The sequence below is a fragment of the Rhinopithecus roxellana genome, chromosome 1 (assembly GCF_007565055.1).
Source record: "Rhinopithecus roxellana isolate Shanxi Qingling chromosome 1, ASM756505v1, whole genome shotgun sequence".
NCBI classification, from domain to species: domain Eukaryota; kingdom Metazoa; phylum Chordata; class Mammalia; order Primates; family Cercopithecidae; genus Rhinopithecus; species Rhinopithecus roxellana.
This window is the reverse complement of record NC_044549.1, coordinates 2,854,693-2,867,931: the sequence shown is the minus strand read 5'-3', so window position 1 is coordinate 2,867,931 and position 13,239 is coordinate 2,854,693.

Genomic DNA, 13,239 nt, shown 5'->3' with positions numbered 1-13,239 from the left:
AACACAGGTTAAGAGCTAAGAGTCAAGAGCAAAAAGCCAAAGGACTCTCTCAGAAAGAAAAAGTAAAAAGCCTTAGGCCTTCCTGAAAGAAATCCAATTACATTTTACTGACTAGAAGTTTGCTAATAGATACCCTAGCTTCAAGGGGGGCTTGGAGATACAATATTTTAGCTGGACTCAGTGCTGCTTAGGGGAAAAACAAACAAAACAGAAAAGTTAGTACAAAAGAAGGGCAGAGGGAAAAATGGATATTGAGCAGGCCAACAGCAGAATCTGCAACAAAGGAAATCTAAAATCTAATTTTGTAATCTGGGAACAGTAATTCAGAAGAATTCAGAGAAATAGCTCAGGCAGTATATGTGAGAAACAAGGAAGGAAATTACCCTGCAGCCAAGCCAAATATCTGTCTCACTCTGGAGGGTTTTGTGTATTTTCTACTGGGTAGTGGGCCAATTTCATGGCACAATCAACCCGAAATCTGTGAATTGACACAAGTAACTACTTTACAGAGCTGGTAGTTGGTTAACCTGGCTGGAATGAGGAAGGTCAGGACAGAGTCTGAGTTACATCTGAACTTGTATGCAACATTATGTAATTTGCAATATACTTTCCATTTTTCTCAAAGCATGAACAAAGAAATCAGCCCAAAGTTAAGATTTCGTAGAATTTTGAGATTCCAGACCTTCTGGGGTTAGTTTTATTTCTTAAATTGCACTCAAATCTGTTTTCTAAAGGCTTAGTTTAAAAGCATTAAGCATTTAACAAATATATGTGTAATTGGCAGTAAGATTCATTTTTTTTTCTACTTGAATTTTATCTTTTGCCTGCAAACCATGTCTTTGGTGTCCAAACCTTATACGATGTGCTCTTTGTATGTCTGCACTCGTTAGCTACAATAGCAGAAAGGCTAGTTTTTAATTAGTGACTAATGGGATATCTCGTTTTATGAGGAAGATTTTTATATTTCGTGATTGTCCAATCAAAGACACACTTATTTGTTTATATGAATTCCCTTTAGAATTTTACATTACAATATTGAGGATATTATGTCTATTGATCTAGGATTCTTTTGATATTTCAAATTATAATTCATGTTCTAAAAGAGAGTACATAAATTATAGTAATAAATTCAGAAGATGCTTCAATTATTTTTTTCATGAAGAGTGTGAATTTTATTTGTATAACACGTATTTTGTTGGTGCTCCATGCAAAGACATTAATTTCCAGAACTTCAGCAAATAGGAATTATAACTATTTCAATAAGAAGTTATGGTTATTAGTTTTAATTTGATTGTAAAGATTGATGTGGCAGGGGTAACTAATTTCCACCTTAAAATTGCATTTAAAATAGAAAGCATACTGGATTTGAATGTTTCACTGGAAAAGGACAGTATTTTGTTTATCTTAATCAATTGATATTTGTGAAACTTCTAGGGAAGGAAATAGCTTCTTGTAAGGCTCAGAGGTCCGTTTAATACTTCTGAAGCTAGGCCTTAAGCAAAATTCAAGAGTTCATCTAAGTGCTATATTTAAAGTGTTTATTGCTAATAATTAATTTTAATTTTTTACACAAAACCTATATATGGTGAAATAAATGGTTTTTGGACAAAAGTCACAGATCTTGCAAAATGTAATGCTGATTTTTGTGCTTGACTTTACACATATTGCAGATACCTAAAAAATATCACTGGACTGAAGAGTGTATGCCAACTTTTTAAGTAATCCCTGTGAAAAATCATGGATGATGTCTTTTGAAATAGATTGGCAGGAAGGGTGCTTATATTCAATTTCTTATACACAGCTTCGAAAATTGTCATAACTTCAAAAATATTTTAAATAAGAAGTGACAGGCCGGGTGTGCTGGCTCATACCTGTAATCCCAGCTCTTTGGGAAGCTGAGACAGACAAATCACTTGAACTTAGGAGTTTGAGACCAGTCTGAGGATCATGGGGAGACCTCATCGCTACCAACAATACAAACATTAGCAGCACGTGGTGATGCACACCTGTTGTCCCAGCTACTCAGGAGGCTGATGTAGGAGGATCGCCTCAGCCTGGGAAGCTTGAGGCTGTGGTGAGCCATGATTGCACCACTGCATTCCAGCCTGGGCAGCAGAGTGAGACCCTGTCTCAAAAAAGAAATGAAATAAAAATACGTAAATAATAAATAAATAGTGACTAAAATGTCAGTTGATTTCTTCTTCTGACAAATCAATGCTGAAAAGATGTTATAAATTAGAATACTAGAACTAATGATTGTTTCAAGAAAGACTTGTGGAAAATGTGAATGGCATTTGTTGTAGGTTCCAATGTTTATCTACTGGATATCCTCACCAGGGTATACTGTCAACATATGTCCAAAACCATTCAACTCCTTTTAACATATCTCAGTCTTTCATTCCATCCTTTACAAAATGAAACTTCCATTCTTGGAGTCCCAAATCGTGGAACCACCTTGGCTTACATCAGCCATTTACAATGTCAAACCCACTAATATGCTTGGCATTGTCATGCTGCCATCATTATTTATTCTTCCATTATATCTTCCTAGGTTATTATCATCACCCTTGGATCTAGTTCCAGACTGTTTCTCCTCATCTAACTTCACCTCTCTCATCTCCCACAGAATCGGATGGATCTCCTGAAGCCCATAAAGACTATGACAGCACCTTGCTCTGTACTGAGGTTCCTTAATGGCTCTCTATTATCTGTAGCTGTATTCTTTTTAAAAAATTTCTTTTGTTCATATAGCAAATTTTTGTCTGGAATTTTGAAAAAAAATCTCTAAATTTTCAAATATTACAAAGTCGCTAAAATTTTTCTCTTCACTTTAAACCTTTAATCATAATAAATATGTAATTTTAACATCCAACCATTACCCCACTTTGAAGTGTATCTCAAAGTAATCTAACATACTAATTTTACCTGTTTCGTCATTCATTAAAGCAGCTTCTCTCTGATGATGAGACGTTTTTTTTTTTTTTTTTTTTTTTTTTTTTTTTTTTTTTTTTTGAGACGGAGTCTCGCTCTGCCGCCCGGGCTGGAGTGCAGTGGCCGGATCTCAGCTCACTGCAAGCTCCGCCTCCCGGGTTCACGCCATTCTCCTGCCTCAGCCTCCCGAGTAGCTGGGACTACAGGCGCCCTCCACCTCGCCCGGCTAATTTTTTTGTATTTTTTAGTAGAGACGGGGTTTCACCGTGTTAGCCAGGATGGGATGAGACGTTTTAGCATTACTTCTTCCTCAGATAATTACAGAATCTTACTGTTATATATTTTTATGCTTGATCATTCTTTATTGTCACCATTACATATATCTATTCAACAAAAATATATGTAAATTAGAAATATTTTTTCTTCTGTGCTCATAAAACTCTAAGCATTAAAAAATTTATCCAGGATTCAATTAGTATCATAATTGTTACTAGTATAAAATATACAAAACAACATGAATATATAATGAATTGTGGCATTGTCTATAAAATATACACATTTTATTGAAGATGTAAGTATTAATGATATCAGTAGGTCTTTTTCCCCTTAATTAATGACCATTTATCTGTGGATGGGAAATACTTCTTAAATGAGAAAAGATTCTGTATAAATTCATTTTTATTTTTAAATAAAACAAATGCCTTTTACTTATAAAAATATTTGATATTTATACTTAAATTTTTGTTTACTTAAATACATGGAAATAGAAGCAGATTAATTACATAAATTTTATGAAATTATTCAAACTCCTTCAAATTATATGCCAGAATTGTAAATAAAGAGGGAAACCGACTTGAAGGCCTACTGCAGATTTATGAGTCTTCCCTGAGAATGCCATGGTAACTTGTTTCAAATTGTCCCTCTATCCTAACGCCAGTGATGTGGATACAAGGATTTTTTATATTCTGTTGCCATCTCTAGGCCACAGATGTCCAACCTTTGTGGCTCAACCAACCCTGAGTTGTATTGCATTTGAGATTTTAAGCCAGAATAATTTATTACCATAGTAGCTTGAACATGGGAACAGGAAACACTATACCTTATAAATATCATCATCTTTAAAGCTTAGTTTCCTCATCAATTCATATGGTGGTTGCGAGGATTATCTTAGTGTATATATTCAGTACTTAGCACACTGTCTAGTGCTCAGTGCGTGTTAGCTGCTATTACTATGAAGTCAAAGGGTCCTAAGTATCTGCCTGCCCCTACCATAGTAGTGTTAAATAAGTAACACAAATGTATAAAGAAGCCCGTAGATAATCAAAGAAGACCCCAGGTAATCTGATTTATTTATTGAAAATGAGAAAAATAACCTTTATTTGGTCTTCACATTCTTTTTCTGTATTTATTTAATTTTTAAATTTTAATCAAAAATACAATATAAAATTTACTCTGTTAGCAATTTTTAAGTGTACAATTCAACAGCATTAATTGTAGTTACCTTTTGTGGCTACAGAACTAGAACATTTTCATCTTCCAGAACTGAAGCTCTATACCAATTGAACAACTCCCCAATTTCCCCACCCCGGTCCCTGGAAACCACCAACCTACTCTCTGTTTCTATAATTTTGACTACTCTAGATATTTCATATAAGTAGAATCATATGTTATTTTTGCTTTTGTGACTGGTGTATTTCACTCAGCTTCCTTAAGTTTCATCTATGTTACAGCATCTGACATAAACTTATAATGTATTTTTTAACCAATAAAAAATGAAATGTCTAGATAAAGCTTTATCAAATGACCTATATTTGCAAACACTTGTATGACCATGCTTTGAGTCAGCAATGTCCAATAGAAATGTAATGGGAACCACAGGTGTGATTCTAAATTTTCCAGTAGACATATTTAAAAAAGTAAAAAGAAACAGGCAAAATTGATTTTAATAATATAGTTGATTTAAACTAATATATCCAAAATATTATAATTTCAACATTTATAAAATTAACTCATGTAAATAAGGTCATTTTTATTCATACTAATTCTTTCAAATCCAGTGTGCATTTTACATTTATAGGATATCTGAATTTGGACTTGGCTCACAGTCACATGTAGCTAGTGCCTGGCTAGTGCCTTACTAATGCCTAACTATTATAGTCTGGATATCCGACCATTCAAACCTCACGTTGACACTGGATCCCCAACGTTGGAAGTGGGGCCTAGTGGGAGGTGTCTGGATCATGGGGGGCAGATCCTTCATAAATGGCTTGGTGCCCTCCTCGTGGTAATGAGTGCATTCTTAGTCTAGTAGTTCCTGCAAGAGGTGGCTGTTAAAAAGAACCTGACACCGTCTCCCTCTCTTGCTTTCTCTCTTGCCATGTGATCTGTACACACTGGCTCCGTGTCACCTTGCACCATGAATGGAACTAATTAGAGGCCCACGCCAAAAGTTGATGCTGGTACCATGTTTCTTGTACAGTCTGCAGAACTGTGAGCCAAATCCCCTTTCCTTTGTAAATTACCCAGCCTCAGGTATTCCTTTACAGCAACACAAATGGACTGGCAATGCTGCACTCTCAATGCTTAAATCCTATCACTTTCAAGCAGGAGAAAACTACTATATTGCTACATAAAGGGAAAACCAAAATACGAATTGATTCATTTTCTTAATAAAAATAGTCTCCAAATGTAGTGCTATCAATAAAAGAGTCAAATGTCTGCCTCTGACAGATAATTTATCAATTTAGTTACCTCACATATTTAAAAGTACATGTCCCTCAAGTAATATATTAAAAAGTATTACTTTTCACTAATATTTTATAAAACAATTTTATCAATCTTCATGTCTTTGTCAGTCCTAGAATCCTCTAATCATCTTCTGGAAGACATCAAATTCTCTATTATCTGAGTTAATAGGGACACACTTTTGAATTTGTATGACATGATCTCACTGTAAAATTTAAGGTCACAAAAATGTATTCACGTAACTTGAGGATAGTAGTTCTCAATAGGGCTTGAGTGTATGATTTTTTTTTTTGCTCCCAGGAGATATTTGGAAAGAATTTTTCATCATCACAAGTATTAATCTTGATCTAAATGTGAATTAATAATATATATATTATTTCAAACCAGTAGCCCCACTAAAAATTTCTGATCCATGCCTCTATTTCATCTCTGGTATCTGTTCAATAGAACTGGAGAACAGTTTGTTCTCTACTGTTACAATGCACACATTTGTGGAAATATAACACAGTATGCATCATGACTAATGTGTATCTTTGTATCTAGAAATACACAAATAATTTGTGTTTCCAGGTACATTTGTTTCTTTCCCCCCAAGAAGATTTTCATTTTAAAATACACTTTGAAAGTTCTAATTGTTGACAAAAAGAGCCAAACTCTATAAATTATTGAAAGAGATTTACTCTGAGCCAAATATGAGTGACCATGGCCCACGATGCAGCCCTCAGGAGAACCTGAGAATTTGTACTTAAGGCAGTCAAGGCACAGCTTGGTTTGGAAGATCTGAGACATCAATCAAATACATTTAAGATATACATTGGCTTGGTCCAGAAATGTAGAACTTCATGTTGGGGCTTCCAGATTATAGGTAGATTTAAACACTTACTGATAGGTAGGCAATTGGTTGAAAGTTATTATCATTGGAAAGGAATGTCTTGGTTTTGATAAGAGGTTGTGGAAACCAAAATTTTATCATGCAGGTGAAGCTTTCAAGTAGCAGGCTTCAGAGAGAATAGATTGTACATGTTTCTTATTAGACTTAAGGTCTGTGTCGATGTTAAATGCTGGTCAGCTTTTCCTGAATTCCAAAAGGAAGAGGGCATAATGAGAATTGTCCCACCCCCACTTCCCAGCATGACCTCAACCAGTCTTTTAGGTTACATTTGAAGTGCCCTGGCCAAGACGAGGGAGTTTATTCAGATGGTTGGAGGGCCTTCAGATTTTATTTTTGGTTTACATAGTAAAGTACTAAGGAGGTGAATCCTGCTGCTTTAGTAACGAAAGCTAAGTCCTACTGTGAGCCTAGCAAGAACAGAGTCCAAAATTCCAGAACACAGTAAGACAGAGATGCCCGGTGAAGCTCTTAGAGATGATTCACTGAGGAGTCATTCAAGCATCTGTATTTTTTTTTTTTTTTTTTTTTTGAGACAGAGTCTGGCTCTGTGGCCCAGGCTGGAGTGAGCGGCGCCATCTTGGCTCCCTGCAAGCTCCGCCCCCCGGGTTCCCGCCATTCTCCTGCCTCAGCCTCCCGAGGAGCTGGGGCCACAGGCGCCGCCACCACGCCCGGCTCATGTTTGTATTTTTAGTAGAGACGGGGTTTCACCGTGTTAGCCAGGATGGTCTCCATCTCCTGACCTCGTGATCCGCCCGCCTCAGCCTCCCAAAGTGCTGGGATTACAGGCGTGAGCCACCGCCCCCGGCCAAGCATCTGTATTTTAAGATAAATCCAGATCAGCGGCACAGTGGATTATTTGAAGCTAAGTCACCAAGACTAAGAGAAAGAAATGAATGGCAAACAAAGGGGCAGGGATTTAGTTCAACGTTATTATTTGTGATAATGTTAGTTCAACATTCATAGTTATGACAATAACAATGATTAAAATGTGGGATACCATAAAGTAGTTAAATAGTATTGTGTCATACCACTGCAGGCATAAATTTAAAATAATTTTTCTTTCTAAGTCTCTACCAGGAAAGTAAATCTATAAGGGTGTAAAAATGTGTTTAAATATGGAAAGTAAACAGAAAACAGAAAAAAATCAAAGCAATATTTCAACACAATGTTGATTCTATTCTTTTAAAGAATATCTCTCGGATTCCACTTGTGAGAAGAGCAGGACTAGCTGACAAACCACAGTGGACCAAGCCGTCACTCGGTGAGCCATGGGCATCTTGGCTTAAGGTGAGGACGGAACAACCGAATGTAGACAACAGGCGCATACATTAGGAAACAGGAGTCACTTCAGCCACAGGTAACACCCCTGCTAATAATGTTGACTTGTGCAATTCCTCATGACTATTTCTACCAAGCCCATGAAAATCAAATATCTCACACATATGACGTGGAAATTATAGTACACAGTCTCTTGGTTTTTGACTTAGTAGAGCAGGCAACATTTGGCAGCATATCGAAACAATAAATAATATGTACTCACATTTCTCTCTGTCTCTCTTTGTGTATGTATGTTTGTGTATACAAGAGAATGAAACACGAGACAAACAAGAGTAAAATTTCATAATTAATGTATCTAAATTTACAGAGAACATCTTTTATAATTTCTCTTGAACTGTTTTCTCTATGATTTGTAAGGCTATAATGCGGATGAACCACCAGTTTTCATCCTTTATTAATCAATAAAGAATTTCAAATTTAAAAAATGGTTAGAGTTTTGCTAGATTATTTCATCTGTGGGTTTCAAGCTGAGTTCCACCTAGCTAGAGCATTGCTAAAACTGAATTATACCTAGCCATAGGGTTCCTAAAATGTTCTTCAGTGTAGTGTTATTCTGTCACATATATCTCATTTGATTTTTACAGAAACCTGTAAAGTGCTAGTAGCATCGTCACTGACAGGACACTAAAGCCGAGGCCCACACCTAGTGAGATGTAGCCAGAACTCAAGCCCCGATCAAGTATTTGTCTTCTCTGTGTTTGCGCTGATCAGATTAATACTGCTGGAGAAAAAAAATCACATAATAGGGCAACTGAAAATGTATTGTCAATCATGTCGACCAAGCCCTTATCAGAGTACACAGTATTACAGGATTGTCTATTCAGCTTTCTCTCTATCTCTTCACAAAGCGCACTGGGTATTTTCTGCAAACAAAGCATATTGGACATTTTCTGCAAACTTATCCAACTTATGCCCTATTTCTGTTTCTCAGGGACACTTATTACAACCTAGGCAGTCAGGATCACGTTGCTGGGATAGCAAGCAGTTCTCAGTGAAGGTAAGGTCACTTAGGGAAGGAGTAGGGAGGGCTTACAGGCTGGAAACACTTCTAAAAGGAATCTACCCGACAAAGAACCTCCGTTCTAGAAAGATTTTTAATTGCAGTAGCTGAACCATCTCCCTCCCTCCCTGCCTGCCTCCCTGCCTGCCTCCCTGCCTGCCTCCCTGCCTCCCTGCCTGCCTCCCTGCCTGCCTCCCTCCCTCCCTCCCTCCCTCCCTTCCTCCCTTCCTCCCTTCCTCCCTTCCTCCCTTCCTCCCTTCCTCCCTTCCTCCCTTCCTTCCTTCCTTCCTTCCTTCCTTCCTTCCTCCTTCCTTCCTTCCTTCCTTCCTTCCTTCCTTCCTTCCTTCTTTCCTTCTTTCCTCCCTCCCTCCCTTCCTTCCTTCCTTCCAGTGTCTCAGTTTGCCTCACTGAAACCTCCTACTCCTAGACTTAAGCAATCCCCTCACCTCAGCGCCCCAAGTAGTTGGGACCACAGGTGTTTGTCACCATGCCCAGCTAGTTTTTTTTTTTTCCGTAGAGTGGGGTTTCACCATGTTGCCCAGACTGGTCTCAAATTCCTGGAATCAAGCAATGCACCGACCTAGGCCTCCCAAAGTGCTGGAATTACAGGCATGACCCGCTGTGTCCATCCTGAATCATTTAGCTTCTTGCTTAACCCTTTATTGTACTTCACAAGAATTGTAGCTAATTGAAGAAGGTACCATTTATGTTATCACACTCATTGTCTGCCTAATTATTCAATGAAATAACCAACGGGATCGAATAAACCTTTTGTTTATTTGCTAGTGTCTTTTATAGTAATAAATGCATGCGTGCACTTCTTCTATGACTATGAATATAAATCCACTGGGATCTTTGACTCTGGAGTCAGAACATTATAGCTTTTTCCTCATCCAAAGTGTTTCAACACCATATGAAAATGCTATTTTAAAAAGTAGACTTGTTCTGATATTTAAGATAATGATGGTATCTCTAAAAGTGTTACAGTTAATTGGTAATCTCATATAGAAGACAGCATCTTAAATGACATTTCAACATCTAAATATGTGATTTCCTTATCATTGCTATTGATTCAGAAAGTAGGACATCTACATACTTTTACTAAACATAAAAAGTATTTTTTCAGCAATAGATCACCTAACTAAAAATATTTGCTCTGTGCCAATACATTAATAAGAGATTGAAATATTGAGTAAAAAATATAATCATGATTATGTCTTCTCAAGGATAAACCATTTATTTGGATATTGAGTTTGCATTTATATATTATATATACACTTTATATGTTTATATACATAAATGTAAATTTATAATACATTTATAATTAATTAAATATCAATACTTATATTTATAATTAATATATTTATAATTTATTACATTATCATTTATAATATAACACATTTATATATAATACTTTTATATATAAATATATGTAACATAACACATATATTACATTATACATAATACAGTTAAAGTATAATATCATAAAATGAAATAATATTTTAGTCCAAATTCCACCTATTCTTCAATCTAATAAGCAAGCAGCTTAAACACGTGCTTGAGTATAGTAAATCTATACCTTGTTTACGTTGAATGTCATATACAAATAAATCTACTTAATTTTTTATATAGTCAATATAATTAATACATTTTAATAATGTAATTGAGAGCAATGTAGTAGTGGTTCTTGTTTGAAAATTCTGTATAATGAATTGTTTGCTGTAGTTTGAGTTGCCTAGCACATCTAAGTCTTACAACATACAAATTTTTTTCTTTTTTTTTTTTTTTTTGAGACTGTCTCGCTCTGTCACCCAGGCTGGAGTTCAGTGGCACGATCTCAGCTCACTGCAACCTCTGCCTGCCAGAGTTCAAGCACTCCTTCCACCTCAGCCTCCCGAGTAGCTGGGATTACAGGCGCCTGCCACTACATCTGGCTAATTTTTACATTTTTAGTGGAGAAGGAGTTTCACCATGTTGTCCAGACTGGACAGGCTGGTCTCCAACTCCTGGCCTCAAGTGATCCACCCACCTCGGCCTTCCAAAGTGTTGCAATTACAGGCGTGAGTCACTGCACCGGGCCTTCTTTTCTTTTTAAGACGTATAATAATTGTACATATTTATAGGGCACGTAGTGATGTTTCAGTACAGATAATGTATAATAATCAGATCAGTGTAATTAGCATATTTATCACCTCAAACATTTATCATTTATTTATATCGGGAACATTCAGTATCCTCCTTCTAGCTATATCAAAGTGTATAGTATATTACTGCTAACAGCATCATCCACTGTGAAATAGAACACAATAATTTAGTCCTCCTGTCTAGCTGTAATTTGAAATCCTTTAATAACTCCCTCCTCATCCCTCCTTTCCCCCTACTCTTTCCAGCCCCTAGTCTCCTCTGTTCTCGTTTTTACTCCTATGAGACAAGCTTTTTGGCTTCAAAATATGCGTGAGAACATGTGGTGTTCAACTTTCTGTTTCTGGCTTATTTCACTTAATATAATGTCCTCCAGTTTTATCCATGTTGCTGCAAATGACAGGATTTCATTCATTTTTATGGTGCAGTGGTATTCAATTGGGTATATGCAACACGTTTACTTTCTACATTCATTTGTTTTTGAGCACCTAAATTGATTCTGTATGTTGGCCATTGCAAATAGTGCTGCAATAAACAGAGGGACAGATGTTTCTATTGGAAATACTGATTGCCTTTTCTTTGAATAAATACCCAGTTGTGAGACTGCTCAATCACATGGAAGTCCTATTTGTATTAATAATTTTTTGAGGCTGCTGCATTCTGTTCTTCACAGTAGCTGCACTAGTTTACATTCCCTCTCAGCTTCCTTTTCTCTGCATCCTAGCCAGCATTTGTTATTTTTTGTATTGTTAGTAATAGTCTTCCTACGCGGGGCGAAGTGATACTTCACTGTGGTTTTAATGTGCATTTCCCTGATGACTAGATATGTTGAGCATTTTTTTCGTATACCTGTTGGCCGTCTGTATATCTACATTTAAGAAATGGCTACTCAGATCCTTTAAATTAGATTATTCGTCTTTTGCTGTTTCTTGAGTTCCTTGCATATTCCAGATATCAGTCACTTGTCAGATGCAACTTGCAATTTTTCTCCCTTTCTACAGGTTGCTTCTTCACTGTGTTGAATGTTTACTTTTCTGTGCAGAAGCTTCTTAGTGTCATACAATCCCTTTTGCCTATGTTTTCTTTGGTTGCCTGTGCTTTTGTGGTCTTACCAAAAAATTCTTTGCCTAGACAAATGTCCTGAAGTGGTTCTTCTGTGTTTTCCTCTAGTCGTTTATATAGTTATGGGTCTTTCATTTAAGTCTTTAATCAATTTTGAGTTGATTTTTGTAGAGGGTGAAAGACAAGGATCCAATTTTATTCTTCTGCATGTGAGTATCCAGTTTTCCCAGGACCGTTTGTGGAAGAGATCGTCCTTTCCCCATTGCATGTTCTTGGCACCTTTGTTAAAAATCAGTTGGCTGTAAATACATGGATTTGTTCCTCTATTCTGTTCTATTCATCTATATGTCTGTTTTTGTTGTTATTGTTGTTTTCTGTTTTTAATATTAGTAACATGCTGTTTCAGTTACCATGGCTTTGTAGTGTATTTTGAAGTCAGGTATAGTACAATGTCTGCAGCTTTGTTTCTTTTGCTCAGGATTGCCTTGGGTATTCAAGGTTATTTGTGATTCCATACACATTTTAGATTCTTTTTTTCCATTTGTTAAGAATGTCATTTTTAGAATTGGGATTGCACTAAATCTTTAGATTGCTTTGAGTAGTGTGATTATTTTAACAATATTAATTCTTTTGATCCATGGGATATCTTTCCATATTTTTGTGTCCTCTTCCAGTTCTTTCACCAATATTTTGTAATTTTAATTTTAGAGATCTTTCATCTGTTTGGTTAAATTTATTTTTAAGTTTTTTTTTTTTTTGGAGCCATTATCAATGGAATTCTTGATTATTTTTCCGCTAGTTTCTTATTGTTGTATAGAAACATTACTGATTTTTCTGTCTATTTTTCGTATCCTACAACTTTACTAGATTTGTTTATAAACACCAGGAATTCTCTCATCTTTATGTTTTTCTATATATAGGATTATGTCATCTGCAAAGAGAGACAATTTGATTTCCTTTTTTCCAATATGGGTGCCATTTTCCTCTTTCTCTGGTTTAATCTTGGAAGTCCTAACAGGGCTTCCAGGATTATGTTGAATAAGAGTGTGAAAGCTGGCTCTCTTGTCTTCTTGCATTTCTCAGAGAAAAAGCTTTCAGTTTTTTTCCATTCGGTATATGTTAGATGTAG